This window comes from Miniopterus schreibersii (assembly GCF_964146895.1).
Source record: "Miniopterus schreibersii genome assembly, chromosome: 8".
In the NCBI taxonomy this organism is placed as follows: Eukaryota; Metazoa; Chordata; class Mammalia; order Chiroptera; family Miniopteridae; genus Miniopterus; species Miniopterus schreibersii.
In genome coordinates, this window is record NC_138109.1 from 66,801,275 (window position 1) to 66,823,780 (window position 22,506).

Genomic DNA, 22,506 nt, shown 5'->3' on the forward strand with positions numbered 1-22,506 from the left:
CGGGGAAAATCAACTTTGAACCCTCCCTTATACCTCATAAAAATTAATTCAAGATGGATTATAGACCTATACTTAAAAGCTAAAACTATAAAGATTCTATAAGAAAAGGTGAAAGATTTATGTAATCTGAAGAGAAATCAAAATAAACTATTAAATAAAGCGGAGTCAGACTCATGGATACAGAGAACAGACTAAAGCTCTCAGAGGGAAAGGAGTTGGGAGCTGGGTGAGAAGGGTGAAGAGATTAAGCAAAAAAACCCAAAAAGACTCATGGACACAGACAATAGTATGGTGATTGCCAGAGGGAAGAGGGTTGGGGGAGGTAAAAGAAGGTAAAGGGATAAATGGTGATGGAAGAAGACTTGACTTGGGGTGATGAACACACAATACAATATGCAGATGATGTATTGTAGAATAGAACACCTGAAACCTGCACAGTTTTATTAACCAATGTCACCCCAATAAATTCAATAAAAAAATAAAATTCTATGAACAAAAAAAATTTTTAAAAAAAGATTATATAAGAAAACATAGAAGAATATCTTTGTGGCCTTGGGTAAGCAATCTTAGAATGGATATAAAAACACTAAAATTAACAACAACAAAAAATACACATTGGACTTTATAAAAAATTTTTTTTAAGTCCTTGTTAAGAAAATATTCCCAGTACATATAATCTGACAAACCTAAGTATCCAGAATATACAACTCTAAATCAAGGTTGAATTATCAGGCCAACTGTCTCTGAGAAAGCCTTCTAAATTTAGATGGAAATAGGTACTTTTGACAGTCCCATGGTACCCTGGAGCCAGCCCTAGTTCCTGTCAGAGAGGTTTCTAAGCAAGCGTAGCCTTTCCAAGACACATCTCAGAACATGACACAATCACTCTCCTAGTTCCACCTATTCACCAAAATATGGTTACTAAACTCTTACCAGAAAACTTTTGTAAACCAACTTGTAACACCATATTTTCATGCAAAATCCAGTTTAGGTAAACCCTCTGAATTTTGTAACTACAGAAAACCCTGGAGGATTCAAGCAGCTGCTCAAAAAAATTTCTGAAAGTCTTGCGTGTGGGTGGGTAATCGGAGCTGTGGTTACTTTAATTCAATAAAGGATTAAATATAGCAAGTTATAAAGAGTCTAAGCATCTCAGAAGGAAACGTTTATACAGTTTCTTTCCTCAGGGAGCCATGCTTCAAAGAACTGTTTGGTGAGTCCAGTCAGAAGATTTATATGAGTGTTTGCATTTCTGCCTTTAAGTCTACAGTTTTCTGAGGATGAGAGTAGAATGCATTATGGTGAACTAAGAGGATTATTTTAATGCTATAAATGAGCATTTTACTAACCAAGCATCATGCACTGGTGAGAAGAGTTTAAATTCTGAGGTCTCAATCAAAGTACTGGAAAGCTGTTTCTCTCTGATTACAGCTAAGAGAATGCCATTTCCCCCTGATTGTTAAAGCGATATTTGCATATTGTAGAGATTTTGTAAAGCCTTAAAAAGTCAGGAAGAAAAAATTACCTTATAATTTCACATTCAGTTTTTTTTTACTCATATCATTACAGTTTAGATCATGCCATAGCTTGCTCTTTTTTCCCTAACATTTTATTATAAGCATTTCTCTATATTTAAAATTCTCTGCAAATGACTTTTCTTTAAGTATTTCCCCAAAGGTGGATATTAAAATCATTTCCAGTTTTCCTTTCTTTCTGCAATGGTGAATAATACCATAATGATCATTTCTGTGCATAAAATTTTTATCTATTTCAGAGCATATTCTTAGAATTCTACCCAGAATTATATATTAATATGTCAATGGATATGAAAAATTTTAAGGATCTTGACATTCCATCAGACTGATTTCCAAAACCTTTGTACCCTTTTACGAGCACCCTGAGAGTGCCTTTTTCACAGTGCCTGTGACAGCACTGGGTAGTCTCAGTTCAGAATATATGCCAATTTTTTATGTGAAGACACTCTATCTACAGTTTAGAAATGAGGAACTTCAGTTAATTTTTATTTATTTTAGGGGCCCATTTCCCAACTTGGAATACATTTCCTTCAAGTTTTAAGAAGTGCTTTCCCACAGTGTCATTGCCCACTCTGATGATCTCTCCTGCTCCTTCTTACTAATGTTCCACTCTCCTCTTCCCATGAAGGTTGGTTAAAATTCCACTCAGGACGCCCACCAGGTGTTGATGTGGCTGCTGGATAGGACTGTGGGGGAGGGATGGATACAAGAGGTTGCTTTTAGTTCCATGCATCACAAACTTGTAGAAAGCTGATGTGAAACATTCTTAGGGCAATTATCTAAAATTATCAGAATAGCCTTAATCTGAATCCTGATGGCATATGACTTGGGCCTCTGCTCCATATCACTTCCTGTGAAGTTATCAAATTCCTGATTATTGCCTAGGCACGATCAGAGACCTGCTTCTCTATACATATCTTTTGGCAGACTGCTAGACCAAACTTAGAATCCAAATTTGGAGGATACAAAAACATCAATTTCTTTTTTCCCTGGAAAGCCCTTATTATCTCAGTTCTTTATAGTACTAGAAGAATAACCCAAGATGTGGTCACACGGGCTCATGTGACCAATTCGTCATGACCATTTGAGAAGAGGATTTTTGTTTGTTTGTTTGTTTGTTTTAATAAAAGGGATACGCTGGGGGAAATAACATGGGAAAAATAGATGGGTAGAGAGACACAAAGAGACAAGGTCACAGAGAGAGAAAAAGAGAGAGTGGAAAGTTACAGAAAAAGGGCACAAAATCAGGTACAAAAAGAAACAGATTGTATCTAGGGGTGAGTGTGAGAGAGACAGGAGAGAGAGAGAGAGAGAGAGAGACAGACAGACAGACAGACAGACAGACTAATGCTAGTGTGTAACCGGGGATTTAACTTTAAATGTGCAGGGCTGATGTCCCCAAATACCCCTCTGCCTGCAAGGCTCCTGCAGGTTCATTTCAGCTCTCAGAAAAGCTGGTCTGATTTGCATGGTCTCTGGGAGGATTCCTGCAGTCCCCGACCAGGAGTCTGTCCCTTGTGGATGACTGGCTCCAGGCAGAGAGCTGCTTCTGGGCCACAGGAGAGGACATGAGGCATCTAACTACTGAGCTTTTGATTCTAGAGTAATTAGTAACCAGCAGAACAGAACTCACAAAGAGGGAGTAAACCCCACAGATAAGATATAAAAAACAGGTATTTACATTCTTCAGAAAACTAGAAAGCCTTAGGGCATCCTAGGAAACAATGAATAATTACTATTGAGGAATTAGGAGCTTTCAAACAATGAGAGAGGCCATAAGGTTTGAAAGTTGTTCTTTGGCAGAAAGTCTTGGGGGGGGCGGGGCGTCCTACTTGCCAGTCTCTTCAGCTTTCAAGATGAGACACATGCTATAAAAGGACCATAAGGAAGAAAAAACCCACAACTTCAGATATTGTCACTGAGCTCGTGGGTAGCTGCCTCCGGAAGAGCAAGTGGGCAGCATGCTCTGTGAGGTGCTAATGGTCCATTCTCCAGGGAAACACCTGGAAAATGGGGCAGTGGCTTTGGAGCAGAGAGAGAAAGCAAGCACTTCTGGGATCTTACTATCCGTTGTTCACAGTTGGATATATTTGTCTCCTTTGATATCGGATTAGGAGTTGAAGTTCCTACGTACAGCGGAAGGAAGTTAAGTAAGGTTGGGAATTGCCCTCAATCCCTCCCGCTTCCTAATTATCCCCACAGAATAGACTCTGCAAGGTAACAATACAACCTTTGTTTGTTGATGTTTAATGACGTTAACCAAGCTTGGCTGAAGGTTGCCCTGGTCCTGGCTTCTGAAAAGGAGCTCTTGCAAGACTAAGTACGTGATTGTTTCCTTGTCATTACAGGTTTAATCCAAACAAACCTTGAGATTTCCTCCCTTTAGGGTGTGCTGTCCATGTTTTGTTCAGCAGGTGGCGCTCTAGACGCAGGAAATGCCATGGCTGGGCAAGGAGATTTTTCTCTTGATTTGAAAGAGAGCAGACTTTTTTGGAGTGTGCTGAACCATGGAGTATGGAGATAGAATTGCTCTGGTGGGGTAGTCTCAGAAGAAAGTGCGTCTTCATGCGATTCTTATAGTAGTGTGCAGCCACAGGAAGAGCTCATGGTAAGCATTTTCCCTTTGACTATGACTGATATTCTTTGCAGTTATTCCAGGTCAATTAAGTTTGGTTTGAGGGATTGGAATTATTAGTGTGATTAGCACACTTGGCAGTGGTGATGATTACAATTTGCCAAATGAGTATTAGGGAATTCACTTTAACTTAGAATCACATGATCTTCTCTCTCCATTTTGTTCATTAGGCCTTGAGGTTCTAGCTCTATTAAAGTCTCAGGACTTTCAGACAGAGAAAGACAAATACCATGTGATTTCACTTATATGTGGAATCTAAAGAACAAAATAAACAAAATAGAAACAGAGTGATAGATACGGGAACAGACTGATGGTTGCTAGAGGGGAGGGATGTTGGGAGGTTGGGTGAAAAAGATGAAGGGATTAAGGAGTGCAAATTGGCAGTCACAGAAGTCACAGGGATGTAAAGTACAGCATAGGGAATATAGTCAATAATATTGCAATAACCATGTATGGGGTCAAGTGGGTACTTGAAATATCGGAGGGACCACTTTGCAAAGTATATGATTGTCTAATCACTATGCTGTACAACTGAAACTAATATAGAATGATATTGAATATAAACTGTAATTGAAGAAAAAATAAAAGGGAAAAGTTCTATAATATTAAAAAAAATTCTCTGGATTTTTAGTTCACTCATGTTTGTTGTCTCAAAGCAACCATAAAAAAAATGTTTTGCTTTCTTAAAAAGGAAACTTTTCCCAAAATGTGGCATATTTATCATAAACTCTCATACAAGTGTTCACGTTTAGATAAAAATGTCAATAGTAAATGTGTGAAGGAGAAATTAGACATCCCTATTATCATCTTTATTCTTTTTAATGCTGAAAATTCTATAAGAAATTCTGGTTCAAGAGTTTAAGCTTAATTGATATTGATTGCTGAATGACTGGATGGATGGGTGGATGGATAGAGAGGGATGGATAGATGGTTTGAGCTTTGGATGATACATGCTGAAATTTGTCCACAGTACAAAATTATTATTGATGCTTCAGAGAAGTACACATGATTGTTTTTATGGTGCTTACTAAGAAAAGTTAGCCAAAATAAATGCTTCACTTCATCCATAACATAACATGTTGCAGCATATTTTGTCTCTCAAGTTTTTAGACTTATGAAATCATCAGAAATAACAAACAGTACAGTAGCACTTTTATTTTCTTCAGCACAGCAGAAACAAGAAAGGAGATTTTAGAACTGGTATGGACTGGTTTTTATGAATTAGAAACTTGCTTGCAGAATATTTGCCAAGAGTTGTGTAAGACTGGAATGATTAAATGCAGTGTTCCTTCAGCCCAACAAACATGAATGGAGAACCCGCTATGTGCTAAGAAATATACTAGCACTGGGCATCAATAGTGAATGCATCCATTTTTGTCTCTGAGGATTGTCCAATCCCACAGAGAAGTTGACATATGAATAGATGATATTGGAATACTATGATTTGATTACCACAAGTGGCATCAGAAGAGGATTAGATTATGATATTCTTGAAATCAGGGACTACCTTCTTCATTTTTATATCTTAGTGTCTCCAGTAGACTGTAGGATTTTATAAATATTATTTAAAAATTTTAAAAATATATTATTTTTTATATATTTTTAAAAATTATCTTTATTTCTTAGAGTATCTGGAAGACTATAGGGATTTTAAATTATTTTTAAAAACGTTATTGAGCCCTGCAGGGCGTGGCTCAGCTGTTGAGCGTTGACCTAGGATCCAGGCAATCGGGGTTCGATTACCAGTCAGGGCACATGCCTGGGTTGCGGGCTCGATCCCCAACGACTCTCTCATCATTGATGTTTCTGTCTGTCTGTCTGTCTGTCTCTCCTTTCCTCTCTCTGAAATCAATAAATATATATTTTAAAAAAACGAAAACTTTATTGAGTTTAGAGGGAGAGGGAGAGAGAGAGAAAGAAACATTGATTTTCTGCTCCACCTGCTCGTACATTCATAGGTTGATTGCTGCATGTGCCCTGACTGGGGACTGAACCAGCAACCTTGGCATATCATATGATGCTCCAACCAATTGGACCACTTGGCCAGGGCAACAGTAGGGATTTAAAAATATTATTGAATGAAGGAATAAAACCTAGAAGTTGAATAAAAATTTCTTAAAGGAGATAACACCTAGAACATCAGTAACTCTAAGGATGGTGATGATGATGGTGAATATTCATTAGAAATTTATAATGTGCACTATTTTAAATACTCATTCATGTCATCTTCACAAAAAACTCTCTGAGATAAATGCTATGATTATTCTTATTATAATGAGGATGATACCAAGACACAGGTTAAAAATTTGTCCAAGATCACCCAGATAATAAGTGTTAGAACCAATATTCAAACCCAGCACCCCACAAAAGAATGAAGGGACCTTCTAGGCACAAGAAATGGTAAGAACAAAGGAAGTAGATCAATGTTTGCAGATACTTACTAAGGAGCTTGGATTTTATGCTGTAGCAGATCAGGAATCACTGAATTATTTAATCAAAGAAGTGACATGGTTAGATTTGTGTTTTAGCTAGGTCATTCCAGTTGCCAAGTGAAAGTTAGTTGTAAACTTTGGGGGTAAAATTGGAGGGGTACTGAAGGATCAAGAAGAGTTCATCATGTGAAAGAAGTGAGGGGAGAAAAGGGTTTCTGGCACCTGGAAGAGTACAAAGACTGTATATGAGAGAGTACAGCATTTGCAAGGCACCTAACGTAGGGCAATCAGGCTGTAGTATAAATTGCAAGGGCAATAAGAGACAAGGGTAATGTGAGACAGTGTTGAAGCGGTTAAGTGGGGGCCAGATTGAGGGGTTTAAACTTTTTCTTTAAAAAATGCCAGACCACTGAAGAGTCTTTAAGCATGGGATAAGATGGTAAAATGTGTGTTATAGAAGGATCTCTCTGTTAGGTGAAAAAGTAGATAGGAAATTTGCAAGACTGTAAGCGGGGAAATGTGTTTGGAAGCTGTCACAATAATCTAAGCAAGGCATGATGGCAGCCTCAAATAGGGACAACAGGGTTTGAGAGATATTTAGGAGACAGAATTGATAGATTTTGTGATTGGTCATCAAGGAAGGAAAGTGATGAGAGAAGGTAAGAAGGTAAGAAGGTCCTGGCTTGTCCAGAACAGTCCTAGGTGTGCCAGAGGAATTACCGTCAGTGCCTCGATCACTCTGAAGAGTGCAGCAGCTTGTATGTTCGGTTTTATGGTTACCCTAGTTATAAGTGAAAGATGTCTCGGGGGGGGGGGGGTTGTTGTTTGTTTGTTTTGGCCTGAGCAACAGAAAAGATGCCATTCACTGAGACAGGAAAGGAAGGAGGAAGAGCAGGTATCAGGTGAGGTGGTGAGTGGTGAGGATGACTTCTGGACATACTGAGGTTAGGAAGTGTCTGTGGTTAGAGGACCATGGGAAGATCACATGACATGTTAAGGTTAGAGACAGAGCTTTAAGAAACATTTGCATAAAATAGTGGAATTGGATCTAACGATTATTTTAGAGCTGCTGAGACATTTTGTCTTTAGGAACAGTCGGTTGGTGAAAATTGGGAGAAAATCAATTAATCAAATAATTTCTATATGCATGTTTCAGGGCTGGTTATTGGGAGGCTTCTAAGAAAGAAAGAAATGAATAAATAAATAAACAGCATGGTGGTTGGTGTAACTGGGATGTTACTGGATCTCCAAGGGTGGGGTCATGCTATTTATTTATTTTTATTTTTTTTTTAAATTTTTTATATATCTTTATTGACTTCAGAGAGAGGAAGGGAGAGGGAGAGAAAGAGATAGAAACATCATTGATGAGAGAGTTGTCACTGATCGGCTGCCTCCTGCACACCCCCTACTGGGTATCAAGCCCGAAACCCAGGCATGTGCCCTGACCGGGAATCCAACTGTGATCTCCTGGGTCCTAGGTCAATGCTCAACCCCTGAGCCATGCCCGGCCGGGGAGGTCATGCTATTTATAGAGGAATATGAAAGTTGGTTTCTGTCCTGAAGGAGCTTCATGTCTAGTAAGCCTGATACAACTAATTATACAACCATTGTCTAGTTAGTGACACACAAAAAACAATAGAAATGATGCATTTATTTCTAAAATGATACATTGATATGTGTCAGTTGGCAGTGCAAACTAAGAGTGTTTCAGAATTTCAAAGCAGGGAGAGAACAGTGAGGGCTAGACTAGTGGCAACCATTAGTTACCTTGGCATTGCATTTTCCTTTGATGTTTTGGGAACAGAGGAGAAGGCCCTCAATGAGCCATTCTTTCGTATGAGCTCATACTAGCCCTCACATTGCTATATACTATCTGGCCTCATCCTCAGACGCTAGCAGTATTAGTATCGTTTCTCCAACTAACTGTAGTTGGGAAGACTACGTTGAAAGCTTTAAGGAGGCGCTAGACCTTGGCATTTAGGAACAGGAATCCAGGGCTGGGCACACAAAACAGGTAAGGAGCAGAGAGGGGGCTGAGAACGAGTGTGGCATACGTGAGAAACATTAAGGAACTGGACCTACTTGAGTGTTCATGTTGAGCAATAACAGAAGGCAGGGTTTAGAGAGACCCTGTTCTCTTTGCTGAAGCTCTCTTCTAATCTTTAGGACCCAATTCAAATGTTACCACCTTGACGAAGGTTTCTGGGACTCCTCGTTTGCTTACATCTCTTACCATAGCATCAGCCATATTGCTCTGCACTTGTTTACAAGTCTTATTCCTCAGACTTGTAAACAGGCTCAGACGCGTGCCATGCTCCCTTGTCAGCAAGCTTCGGTTCCTCTGAACTCAGAGATTCATACTCTCTTAGATTTGAATCCTCCTCATTTCTAAATGAGGAAATGGAACCCTGACAGTGCAGAACTGGCTTCACCCTAAAGTTGGGCAACGTGCATTCTTTAGAATGACAGCACAGCTCAATGAAGGTCTTCCTGTTGTCCAGGAAAAGATGAACACAGACAAACAACCCGAGTGAGGCAACACAGAGGCCTTCTCTGTGCAATGCAGCTCCTTTCCCTAGGCTCCGATTGGGTCTCGACATAATTACGCATCAAAAGCCTTCCTGCTCAGCCCTATGGCTCCCCTTGCTTTCTGTGTCCTGTTTTGTGACTGCAGTGGGTGAATCTCTGCTAAGGGAGATACATGGACATCTTCTTTCTAGATCTTGCTGATCTTTATGCCTGGACTTCTAAGCACAGCCAAATGTTAATAGCACCACTTTTTCATTAGCAATTTCTTACCAGAGCATTTTATCAGGTAAACCCAAATAAAAGTGCCGGGACAAATAGTTCAAACACTCCTGTGTCTCCGAGTGGCTGTCCTACCTGTAGTTAAACTAAAAGGAATGATCATTGCTTTTCTCCCCGGGAGAGGTTTCACCAGTTTCAAAGTGGGCCAGTAACTCCCTGAACAGAAGAGGAAGTAAACTATATTTAAAGCAGTGCCTGCGTGTTTCTGTTTTAGCCATTTTGGCAAACCACTTGAAAAATGAAATCTTTTGGCCTAAACCCAGTTAAATCTCAGTTGTAGTTACTGTGCCGAGATAATTCCAATTTAGCATCACCTTACATTATTTAAAACTGTGACTGAGGAAGGATCCATGGGGACCATTGAGCAGAACTGGCATGAAATTTTGGACCTTATGTGTTGTTTTTGTTTTTCTCTTGTTTAGTTGGTTGCAAAGAAGGATTTGGATATAAAAATATGCAGCAAATGGGGGTAGGGGGCAAAGGTAACTCATTGGTTTATCCGTTCAACAAATATATTTTTGAGCACTCTGTGCGAGATGCTATGCTAGGTGCTAGAAATAAAGAGATAAATAAGATCAGGTCTCTGCTCTTGAGGCTCCTGGGGGTTCAAATATTTATAACTGAAATGAGAAGTCCTGAAAATTTAAAGTGCTAAGTGCTGTGTGTGTGGGCACTGAGAACAGAGCACTTATACTTAGAGAGGAGGGTTCTTTGAACTGGAGCTTTAAAAACAAGTGATGTTTGCCTGGGAAGAAGAGCATTCTAGACAGAGGAAAGAGCTTGTGAGAAGACAGAGAGTCATGATGAGGTAGGTAATGTTCTAGAAGCAAGAAGTAATGGTAGCACATAGAGTGTTAGAGAGGAGTGAGGGACATAAACTGACACAAATTCAAAAGGGTCTGATACACAATAGTAAACTCAAGATTTATTGTGTAAGCACACAGAGTTATCAGTGATATTTAACAAGCAAGAAAGCCAGCAATATCTGAAGAGGAGATGTCAGCATAGTCCCTCTTAGAGACTTACCCACTGAGATCATGTTTCCTGTTTTAGAAAGAGAGTGCTGCCTGCAGTATGGAAGATGCTTTGCACATGGAGACCATAGGCATGTATAGGAGGCCATTATAAATATCAGTGAGAGATGATGGAAGCCTGAACTAATGCAGTTGGCAGTGGGAAGGAGGGAAGGGACAGTTTTGGGAGATATTTTGATGATCAAATGGACAAGACTCAGTCTGATTATGTTTGCATAAATGCATAACCCATGGATACAGGCAATAGTGTGGTGAAGGCCTGAAGCAGGGGGTGGAGGGTAGGGGGCGGGTGCAGTGTGGAGGGATCAATGGGGGGAAAAGGGAGACATCTGTAATACTTTCAACAATAAAGATAAATTTAAAAAAAAAGAAAAAAAAGAAAGTGAAGGTGTAGTTAAGAATGACTCTTTATGCTAAGTGAAATAAGCCAGGCAGAAAAAGACAAACATCACATGATCTCACTTACATGTGGAATCTAAAGTGCTTAATAACTGATGAACAAAATAGACTCAGTGACATGGAAGCATGGAACAGACTGACGAATCTCAGAGGGAAGGTGCGGGTGGGGAAGAGATTAACCAAAGAATCTATATGCATATATGCATAACCCATGGACACAGACAATAATGTGGTGAGGCCTGGGGAGGGGAGTGGGTGCGGGGTGGAGGGGATCAATGGGGAAAATGGGGGACATCTGTAATATTTTGAACAATAAAAAAAATAAAAATAAATAAATAATTAAAAAAGAAAAACAAAAGAATGACTCTGATTTCCAATTTAAAGGACTGAACTGCCAGTGCCAGCCATGGATTACAAGAAGAGCCAGTTTGGAGAGGGGGAGGCACATGAAGGGTGAGTGAGGGGAAGGTGAGGAGTTTGGTTTTGAACATGTCAATTTTGATGCTTCTACAGACCATTTTGGTCAATGGTTCACTAAATGTGATGCCTGGCCTTCCCCAGACGTGAAGAACCAGTGTCTGGTAAATAAGTGAGCCTTAAATTAGCTCCTCCAGTGATTCTGATAAGATCCTTCCACTTCACGCTGGCTGAAAACCACTTATGTAGGTGGCTTCTAATTGCTCTTAGAATAAAATTGACCTGCGTTAGCATGGCTTAAAAGCCCTGTGGTTCCTGGCCCCTACCTAACTTTTCAACCTCATCTTGGCCCCTTTTTACTCTTTCCATTAGAGCCCCACTGGCCTCATTTCTGTTCCTGAAATTCCCCAAAGCTCTTCCTTGTCTTAGAGTCTTTTCATATGCTCTCTACTGACCTTCCAGATCTTCCCATTTCCAGCTCTTGTGTGTCATGTCTCCCTGATCTAAAGTAAATAATCCTCCTCAGATCACTACATATCACCATTTTTGGTGTCATCACAGAACTTTTATTATAAAAAATTATATTGTTTATGGTTTGGGGTGAGTTTTCTGGGGGAGGGGTTGTGTTTTGTTCCCCACTCTCACCTCTCCCCATGTAGGTTTCATGAAACAGGGTGCTAATCACTGCTTAGAATGGTCATTGGGATGTAGTATGCGCTCAATAAATATTTGCTGAAGGATCTAATACAGGAGATAAGGAGGGAAGGAGGAAGGGAGCACTAAGGAGCCCAGAGCATTGGATCTGACTCAGAACATAGGAATCAGGAAAGTCTCCTGAAACAAGTGAGGTTGATCTGAGTCTTAAAAAATAAAGAGGCACCAACTAGGCTGAGAGAATGGACTACTTGAGCTGGAGTGGTCAGAGACGAGGCTGAGAGATATCCAAGGTCCAGAGGCTGGACCTTCTACAGGAAAGCGCAGTTCATCTCTTAGTGGCTGAACTGTGAAGTCATCAGTCTTTATCCTGGCATAGCTGGTTACTGGCTCCTGCTTCAGTGATCTTTGCAGAACTGATGTGACATGTCTATGGGTTTCCTCTGTTTCTCAGTCTGGTTTCTTTTGTTAAATTCCTAACAGTTAAAAGCATGCAATTAGAAAAGGTAATTTGAAAAAAAAAAAAAGTTTTTAAAAAAGGGACTTCAAAAAACTTCTCTTTTTAATATTTAAATTTTTTTTTTTTTTAAATGAATGAATGAATTTATTTATTTTTGGTCAACACCCCTAGGAGCTTTATCTCTACTAAGAGAGCTGGGCTCTGAATTCTCAGTGTTGTTTGATTGAGTCACTGCTGTGTGCTGTTTGTGTGAGATATTGGCAAGAAGAATGCTGAGTGGCTGCTGCTTCTCTGGGCCCCTCCAGAAAATGAGATGCCTGTCTCCCCAGGGCACTCGAGAGAGCCAAATTCTGAATAAAATAGAGCTGCATCTTCACGAGGACGGTTTTGTACACTGTGTCCAGTGGACTTATTTCTGCTAATTATCTTCAGCTGGTGTTTAGAACTTGCACGTAAGGCTTTCCCTGCTTGCTTCCTTTTCCCTCACATCACCCCCACCCCTTTTTCTATCCCTTTTCCTTTAACTCCACATCAGAAATAAAAACTTTACAAATTTATAATCATTTAGTTATAGACATGAGGGTTAAACAGGCACACATTTGAAACAATAAGAGTGAGCATTGTTCTTACTCAGAATGAAGTTTCCCAAAAATTCATTCATTTATCACCATGGTGGCTTTTTCCATAGGCACATGATGTCAGTACTATCACTAATTTTCTTTGAATAGACTTACTTTTTAATTATTTTATTCATAATACTTTATAAAGCATCATACAATCATGATTAAGATTGCTATGTTTATAAATTGTATAAAGGCACATTAAAATGGATAATTATTATAATTAAACATATCTGTTCTCAATAAAACTGGGGGGGGGGGGAATCTGACCTTTACCAATTAAATCCACCTCATGAAGGTTCCAGAGTTTGGAACACACTGGCCCAATGCTAAGACCTGACCAATTTGCAGCTGCAATGACTTACCTCACTGCTCCTGAGGATTCCAACCCAACCACAGGATTGTACGTGGTTTCTCCAGGCATGTTTGCCCCTCTTTAATTGGAATCTAGTATTACTGAATTCTAAAGAGGGTTTTGCAGGTCGATTAATTAGGAAATATTCATAATCATGCTTTGCAAATCAAGAGAGTCAATGGCATGCTAAATACCACGATTTTGAAAACACTTTATAAGCAGCAGTCTCCCTTTGTGTCTAAAAGAAGAAAGTTCCCTTTCAGGCCTCTAAACTCTGGCCCTCCACAGCACCCTATCCCACTTCTCTTCTCCTGCTGAATGTTTTAAGCTCTCCCCAGTTTTGTGGCTTTAATCTACAGTCTTTCCAGTTTTTCTCTTGGGGCTCAATGATGTAGATCGTACCAGTGGAGTTTGTCACCTTGCGGTTGCTCTGAAGGTGTTGCTGCATGTTATGGGACCTGTGTATATATCCATTTATTTAGTAAGGCAATGAGGTGTTCCATACCAATGAGTCTTTAGATAATTAAAGCTTATCCTCTGTAAGCTCCAAAATATTTTTTAAAATCTGAACCGTTTTGATAGAAATCTTTCTAAATATATTACACACTCGATTGCCTTCTTATATGAATGTAATTTCACCAAGGGAGATAGCAATATGTAAATAGTAGAAGGAACGTCTGAAATAAGCCTGTATTTTTGTGTACATTTGTGGTTTTCTCTTTGATCCAAGTGACACCATCACATGCTAATTAGGCTAATTTTTTGGTACTGATTCACAGGCCCTGTCTTCAAGGAGCCCCAATTTTATCAAAGAAGTAGATACGTAAATATGTTAAAGAGATAATTAGTGATATACATTGTTAGAGTCTAAGAACACAAAGGGTCAAAGACAAGTCATGGCCTTGCTCGGTGAGAGGATGAATGGGAGAAAAAAGAAGAGGTCTGAACTGAGTCTTAAAAGATGAGTAGAAGTCCATCTTGAGGATCAGCAAGGTCAGTGTATTTCAGGGAAGGGGACAGTGCAATCAGAGACACAGAAGCTTGAAAGAGTGATGTGTCTGTTGATAAAATCTTCAGAGACCAGAATGTTAAGGGCTTTGTTTGCCAAGCCAGTTTTAAATTTTACTTTGATTGCAACGAGGGGCCCTGAAGATCAGGGAAGAGTAAAGTGGCATGGTGATAAGATCTAGGTTTCAGGAATATCACTTTGGAGCATCCTTGCATTCAAGAGCTATTTATTATGCATCCACAACATGTAGAAATTCATCAAATTATGTGTAATAGAGAAGTGAACAAACTGAATGAAATCTTTGCTCTTGTGGAGGTAGAGCTGGGGATGAAATGGGAGGTAAAGCAATTAGGAGATAAACTGAATTGTCCCAGAGATACGTTTTGAGAGATTTTTGCATGCAGAACTGATAGGAATTGATCAGATGGAGAAGATGACTCTAAGAAAATTCCTGGGATTCAGGCTCAGGTGGTGGATTGTTGGTGATGAGCATTAACTGAGACAGACCAGCCACTCTTTGAGGAAAGAGCCTAGCTCACCAATCTTTGGGAGCATTCCCTGGTACTGCTGACCTAATCTCACTTCTACTCTGATCCAGATGATCATCGTCTCTTTCACTCCACCTCTGTATCTTGTATATACTTCTAGTTTTACTTCTACTGTTAAACTGTAACATATATTTGGCTGTCTTTCTCTCTTACTATTATCTGAGATCTCATTTTTCTCTGTAAGCTCTGGACCAAGCACCTAGATACTTGGTACTTCAAGAAAGCTGAGTTGAATCATCAGTAACGAGTGAAAGAAGCTAAGGAGGGAAGCGGGATTTTTGATTGGGGAGCTGGAATGTGGGAGGAGTAATCAGAGCAAGATGATTAGTTTAGCTTTGAACATGTTGAATTGGGGGGGAAGGCTGTGGAATATGAATGTAAGGAGAAAGATCGGAGCTTTAGATATATATTTGGGGTTCATCAGCATGTATTAAGACATGAATGTGGGTGGTATTCTTTGGGCAGAGTGTTCTCAAGCATTCTCGCCTTAGAATAAAAAAGAGGGCACGAAATTTAAAAAGGTGGTGGTAGAGGGAGCTGTTGGAAGACCCTGGAGTAATTCCAAAATAAAAGGAGGTCAAGGGAAGGGGCTAAAAATTGAATTTCTAGAGAGGTAGCAGAAAAATAACAGAGTAATGTCATCAAGTAGCAGAAAAATAGAATTTCAAGGAGGGCATTGCCAAATACCACTAAGATAAAACTAGAAACTGTCCATCTAATTCAGCAGCCACCTTGGCCAGAATAGTTTCAGTGTAATGGTGGGGCCCAAAGCCAGATTTGCAGCAGTGTGGTGCAAAAATGAACCTGTTGAATGTAGTCTGTTCTTCCCAGAAGCTTCAAGAAGAGGAGTAGGAGAGGATAATTACTGTGAGTGATGGGACCTATCACCGAAATTAGGGAGAGGTTTCTTAAATTGAGAAAGGTTGAATATATTTTATATCAAAGAGAACAAGAAGAGGCTGGGGTCATAAAAGAGGAGATAGCTGATGGAGCAAGGTCCCTGAGCAGATTAGAAGAGACAGAGAACAAGTGGAGGAGTTGGCTTTGAACGTAACAAAGACACCTATCTTTCCAGGTCAGGAGTGGGAGACTCATGTGTAATGGATATTTTCGGGAAAGGGGGCAGGAGGTGGAGGTAATGCATAGTGAATGGCCTGAAATTTCTCTGCATAGGGAAATGCAAGGATGCACAAAGCCAAGAGAGAAGAGAACAGAAGGAAACAGGGGTCCTCAGGGAAACCCTTGGGTTGGGACCACACATTGAGGACTGGAAGAAGGAACTGACCATGGGCATAGAGGAGAATACCTGAGAAGCAATTGCCCCACACTGATTTTCAGACCCAGCTTGATTTTCATGGTTTATTTTACATGGCTGAATCTCCTACCACACTGATTCCAACAAATCCTCTGGTGTTTCCTTGCAACCTGGTGGGAGGAGAGATTTATCTTTCCCCTGTGCTTTTGGGTGGGAAGGAATAGCTTCCAGCAGAGTGCAGCTAAAACCATTGCCCCTTGGAAACAAAAGATGCTTTCTTTTCTGCCCCTGCCTGCTGTTCCCTTTGCAGTATCTGGCCGACAGGAATTTCAGTGTTACTTTCATACACTTCATAATTGTCCTGAGACTCGATTTTAAAAATGCCCTCTACCCCACTGTGCACGTGGGCTACATGGTTATTTACTCTATGCTAAAAGGTCCTGCAAAGCTGTGCTGTTATTGTCCTTGGGTCAGCTTTTTGTAGCTATTCTACTGTTCTTTCACTCCTTTTGTCTGAATATCTGCCTGTGATTGCCCTTGTACTAGTTTCCTGGAGCTGTTGTAACAAACTACCACAGTTTAGATGACTTAAAACAACAGAAATTTATTCTCTCATATTCTGGAGGCTAGAGGCCCAAAATCAAGGTGTCAACAGGGACACACACCCTCTGAAAGTACTAAGGAAGAATCCTTTTGAGCCTCTCCTTAGCTTCTGATGGTTGCTGGCAGTCCTTGGCATTCCTCGGCTTGTAGCTGCCTCACTCCAGTCTCTGATCCATCTTCATATGGCATCTTTCATGTGTGTGCCTGTGGGTCTTATAAGGACACCAGGCATTGGATTTAGGGCCCACCCAATCCAGTATGACTCATCTTAACTAATTACATCTCAACAACCCTATTTCCAAATAAGGCCACATTTAGAGGCCTTATGCGTGGATGGACATGCATTTTAGGGGGACTCTAGTCATCCCAGTGCATCTATCCTCTAGTTTCCCATTGTTAATGTACTGTGTATGAGCCAAAACACTAGAGGAGCCAAGCATCGCCTCCTCTCGCCCAGCCTTCCCCAGAATCTAAGAGCCAGCCTGCCATCTTCAGTCTTCAAGCCTTCAAGCTGGCTCCATTTTCAGGGATTCTTACTCCCCAGATTTCTCAGTGAAGAGCTGTTACTATTTCTTCTGCAAAGGTTGGATGTGGCCAATCGAGCCGTGAGTGCTCTCCTCTAGGCGTAGCTCACACAAAGATGGTGGAGCAGACAAGGGATTCCTGACCTGCGGCCAGCTCGCAGCAGGGCCTATAGACAGGAGTCCTAGGGGCTCTCCTGTAAGTAGTAACTACAAGGTCTAGAAAATTTTTCCAGAATCTTTGTAACAAACACAAGTTACCCACCAAACTGAGATCTCAAAACTCTATTAAAGCTAAATATTCACATTCTTGCTATTTGGGATTGCAGAGTATAGGTGCTGGCTGGTAAGTGTCTTTGATTTCCAAAGATCAGGGGAGTCTATGTATTATTTTCTCCCTCTTTGCCATGCTGAGTTGGAGTCATTTGCTGGTAGCTTAGCCATGAGGTATGATTTTTGCCCCTTCCTGATTTCCATTTTTAATTTTCAGACTTTTCCACTTGACCTACTTTTTAGGGAGTTAAGGCTTAAAAGTTGCAGGTCTCTCGCGCCTTCCTTACCCTGGTGCAAAGCCACACAGGCAGATGTGCCTTCCTCCCACTGAGTTCAGAGGAGCGTCGCTAAGGGAACAGTGGGGCAGCGATGCTCACCTGCACCTTCTTCAGGGACTCGGTGTTCTCTCTAAGGAGACCTGCCCAAGTGTCTGCTGCTGACATCTCGACTTACCCATGTGCCTTAGAAGCTTTTCTCTTACCTCTCGTTCTGATGTTGAGAGGAGCATTCTTAACAGGCAGGGGAGCCATGGCCTACATCCTTACATTTTCCCTGGGTGGGTCCCCCACCCCCGTCTTCAGATAAACCATCTCCCTACCTTCAATCAAGAACATATGGGAGTAAACACGAGATGAGTCAGGAGACTTGAAGTGGATGCCAGAGAGAAAAGTACAAACAGAGTATTTATAGGATGACAGACAGGGAACTGGGAGAGAAATGTACAGAAGTAAACAGAGGTGTTTGTCCAACAGAAGAATTACTTCTCCACATTTTATTTTCACTCGGTAATTGCCTTTTAGCCCATCCTTGATTTCTTATACTTCCACAAAGTCTTATTATGCAGCGTTTCTGCTTCTCTTACCATAGGTTCTCACTTTTAATCCACCTTGGCTTTTCTTTCTTTTTTTTTTACTCTGTTGGAATATTTATGACTGGGTAGCTTGTAGTGATTTTGGTCATGCATTAATATATCTTCGAACACTTTCTATTTCCTTCGTGGCTTTCTCTTCAACAGCTTTATCCTGTTTCATTTCCCTCAGCACTTTCCCTTTCTTCCAAAATTAGCTCTACTAAAATTTAATGTCTTTAGTTTCCCCTTCTGCTGTGGCTTCAGTTCTCTCCGGTATAAACACAACTATTATTAGCCAATCCCTTTGCTCGCAGTTGAGAGTGTCACTCCCCCCTCCCACTCCCTCACCGTGTCCTTGGTCCTCAAGCCAGACAAACACAGCTGATCTTGCTCCACCTTGTGCCCACGGTTGGCATGAAGAGCTGGCCTGTGTGAGGGTCACGCTTACTGTGTACTTTTGCTCTGCTCTCCGTGTCCTAGTTTGTCGGGAGCACAGGGTGTGCAGCTCCCCCCCCCACCCCCCCATACTATCAGCTCTGCCTAAACTGCTCTGACAGTACATCCTGCAGTTGAGACGCGAATTCCCTGTGGCACGTTAAAAGGGAAAGCGCCGAGAAACACGCCTGACGCTGCTGAGACACTCACGTGGCCTGCGCACGCCTGCTCTTCCAGCTCCCCGCTCTCAAGATGTGCAGCCCGGGCTTGCTTTCCCCTGTGGGGAGGGTATTGTATTCCGCACTAAACTGGAAAGCCTAATTTGATGGACACGACTGAAAGATTGATGCAAAAAAAAATTGCTGTTTATGCTTCCAGCCTTCAGGAAGAGTGGAAAAATACTCACCTCTCCTGAGCATTTGCTCCGCTGCAGTTGCCAAGTTATCTAACAGCCAGTCACTATCCAATTTGACAGCATGGTATTTATTTTTAAAAAATTATGCGTTGTGGTGTCTGTTTCAGTCTATAACAGGTTCCTTAATGATAATTCTTTGCTTTTACACAGTGCCTTTTAATTCAAGGATCTTCCAGGGCTTTGGACTCTCAAGGCCTCTGTGGAGCTTCATAGGTGAGGGGCCAAGGGCAGAGATTAAGTTATAATAAGAGCAGAGCCGGGCGGCGGGTTCTCAGCAGCCTTGGTCTCTACCAATCAGACAGTCTTTCATCTCCAGTTTAGCAACCCACTTTTCCTTCCCTTTTCCCATTCCCACACTCACCACCCACGTCTACTTTCTTGTTAGTGATAAGGTGCTTCCCAAACCTTATCACAAAGGACAATCGTTATTCCCAAAGCACCAGGATATCACAAGTCCCATTTTTTTCTCTTGCTATTTTTTTGTTTTAAATTTTTTTATATTTTTATTTTTCAATTAGAGTTCACATCCAATATTAAACTGTTTTAGTTTCAGGTGTACAGGATAGTGGCTAGACAATTATGTGCTTTACAAAGTGCTCCCCCCGATATTTCAAGGATCCACCTGGCTCCATACAGTTATTAAATATTATTGATTATATTCCCTATATATTCCTGCTATTTCTTAACCTCACTGGGATATATATGGTATGAGACAGTAACAGGTCAGTACGAGGACTGGATGGAAAGATATTCTTTCTTCTCTAAAGAGAAGAAAGACAACTTTTCCACTGACCCTTCTTACCTAATAGTTCATTTCCTTAGCCCTATTATTACCTGACGTTCCTTTGGTTGTTTTAAATAAATGGAAAATACATGGAGCCAGTTCCTTCCCACAGATGCCCGTTCTGAGCAGGGCGTTCTGCTGTAGAGGCCGGGCTGCGTTACAAAGATGAGCTAGTGAGATTCTGCCTGCCCTTGAGGAGCTCAGTCTAACTGGAGGGTGGGATTGACATAAGGACACATGGTTCTAGGAGGAATACAGACCTAGAGAAGGGACAGCCAAGGCTCAGCTGCTTTTGAAAGAGGGGAGACCATATATGATTGAGGGACTCAGGAAAAGTTTCGCTAAAGAGATGAGATTTAAAATGGGTTTTAAAGAACAAGAAAGATGTTAAGCTGCTAAAAGATTGGGATTGGAGAAAGAACAATGTAAAGATATGCAGAGAACAGAAAGGAGTCCATTTTGGCCCAAGTGCAGAGTGTAAGTAAGGGAGGGGGGAAGGGGCTAACCTATTGACTGGAATTTTATACCACAGGTCTCGACTGCGGATGAAAATGTCTACATCGGTCTATGGTGAAGGGCAGCTCTGAACAGGGCAGGGCCGAAGGCAGAGCTATCACCAGCAAATCAGTCTGGCAACGGTGTGTAGAAGAAACAAGAGAAAAGAGATGTAAATGGAGTAAGTGGGAAGTACCTTTATAGGTGAAAGAACTGAGGCCCAGAAGAAACATTGCATCTTTGGGCTCAGTAAGCCCAATTACTTATTTTCAAGGCCCTTCCTACCCTTTGTTTGTGCAGTCAGAGCAGAAGCCTCCCTCACTAACTGTGAAAACTCAGCGGTAACATCCCTGACTTAAAGCAATGCATTTGTATTTTTGCGGGATAGATACGAACAAGTGTTGAAGAGTTGCTGTGAAGGTATTTCCTATGCTACTAAATTCACATTAATGTCCTTTCTCTTGTATATACAGACTTCCCTCCTAAATCTATTTTCAAGAAAGGCTTTCTCACTAATATATTAAAAAGTAAGAACAGAGAAGAGGAAGAGTGAGGTTGATGGAACATGTGGCACCTGGACAAAGGATCCAAACATCCACCTGTATACTTAGACAAACAGGACCTTGGGGTTGCGAATGTGCGCTCGTTGCCTTATTGGCAGTGACCCTGTTCTGTTAGAATGCCGCTCAGTGATGTTGGAGTGTGGCCTATCAAAGGTGTGGGGCTTTGGCCACTGCTCAGAGTTGCAAAGGCAGGCCCAGGTCACACCAGCTCTTTACAACCTCCTATGTCGAGCAAGGGTGCTGGAAGGTGGAAGTTCCCTGCTAAGGAATCCTTTCCTTTTGGGTACTCAGCCATTTACTACAATTCCTATTCCTGATTATCATTGTCGAGTTCATCTTAAAAGCTGAGTAGCTAGCAAATGCTCCCGTTGGTGTCTGAATGCCATTTGGATCATGGTAACAGATGCTGAGGCTGTAACTTTATTCATTTTCAGTTTGTAAGAAAATCTGTGTCTCCTCTTTGAGGTTCAGTGATAGTAACCTCCTTGTATGTGTACATAGCACATGTGTGTTATGTGCTGGAGTTTCACATTTGCTTCCACAACACTTTGCCAACCAAAAAGCCAGCTTCCTACCAGATCGACAGCTGCAGGGTAACTGGCCAGAAGTGACTGTTTCCTAGGTTAGCTCATCCCGCTGAATGGAACTTCTAAAGGGTTTGTTAAAAGCTTTTTTTAAAATTTGGATTTATATCAAAAGCCCCCAGATATGTAAAGTTCTAATAACTCAGCCTTCTTAGAAAATCAAATGCCATTTACAGCACTTCACTTATTCCAACCACCATGTAGTCACTGTGACTTTCTGACTATAGCATGAGCCAAGGAGAAAAATGCAGCCAAATTTACACTATTTAATCAAATTTATCTAAAATGGTTTTTTAAAACTATATATTTGTCCATATCTGATGGACCCAGGTAGCTTATCCTGTTGGTCAAGATTCACTGAGAAATCTTGTAATGTTTTAACAGCCACTTTAGCTTTTACTAATGGTTTGGTCTATTGATACTCATTCAAGATCTGCTTGTTAGCATTTTCACAGTTGCTCTAATTAGAAATAAAGTTCACGGGCTTCATATTAGTGGCCAAATGCATAGATATTTATCATTTGAGCGTTTAATTAGAGCAAGGAGGAGGCTTTAAGCCATAATAGTATGATTCACTACTTCAAAAAACAGAATTATTAAGAGTATGCCAGAAGCTAAACCTGCTTTTTGTGTGTGTTTAAAAAGAATTTTATTGCATATGTACATATACATACATAGACACACATACAGATATATATGTATCAAATATATATATCAAATGTGCTTATAAAAATGTATATTGGGAAACAAGTGAATTTGTTTGCATTTATTTTTAAATTATGGATGTTCTTTGAGAAAATTAAAACAAGTTATATAAATGAT

The 22,506-nt window shown here is 40.7% G+C and overlaps 1 long non-coding RNA gene across 1 annotated transcript; it reads left to right on the plus strand.

Moving 5' to 3' along the window:
* Positions 1 to 3,912: 3,912 nt before the first annotated feature.
* On the plus strand, positions 3,913 to 22,506 carry LOC308560404. Its single transcript, XR_013999329.1, has 3 exons — positions 3,913 to 4,143; positions 11,228 to 11,296; positions 20,575 to 22,506. It is a non-coding gene; the product is annotated as an uncharacterized lncRNA (long non-coding RNA).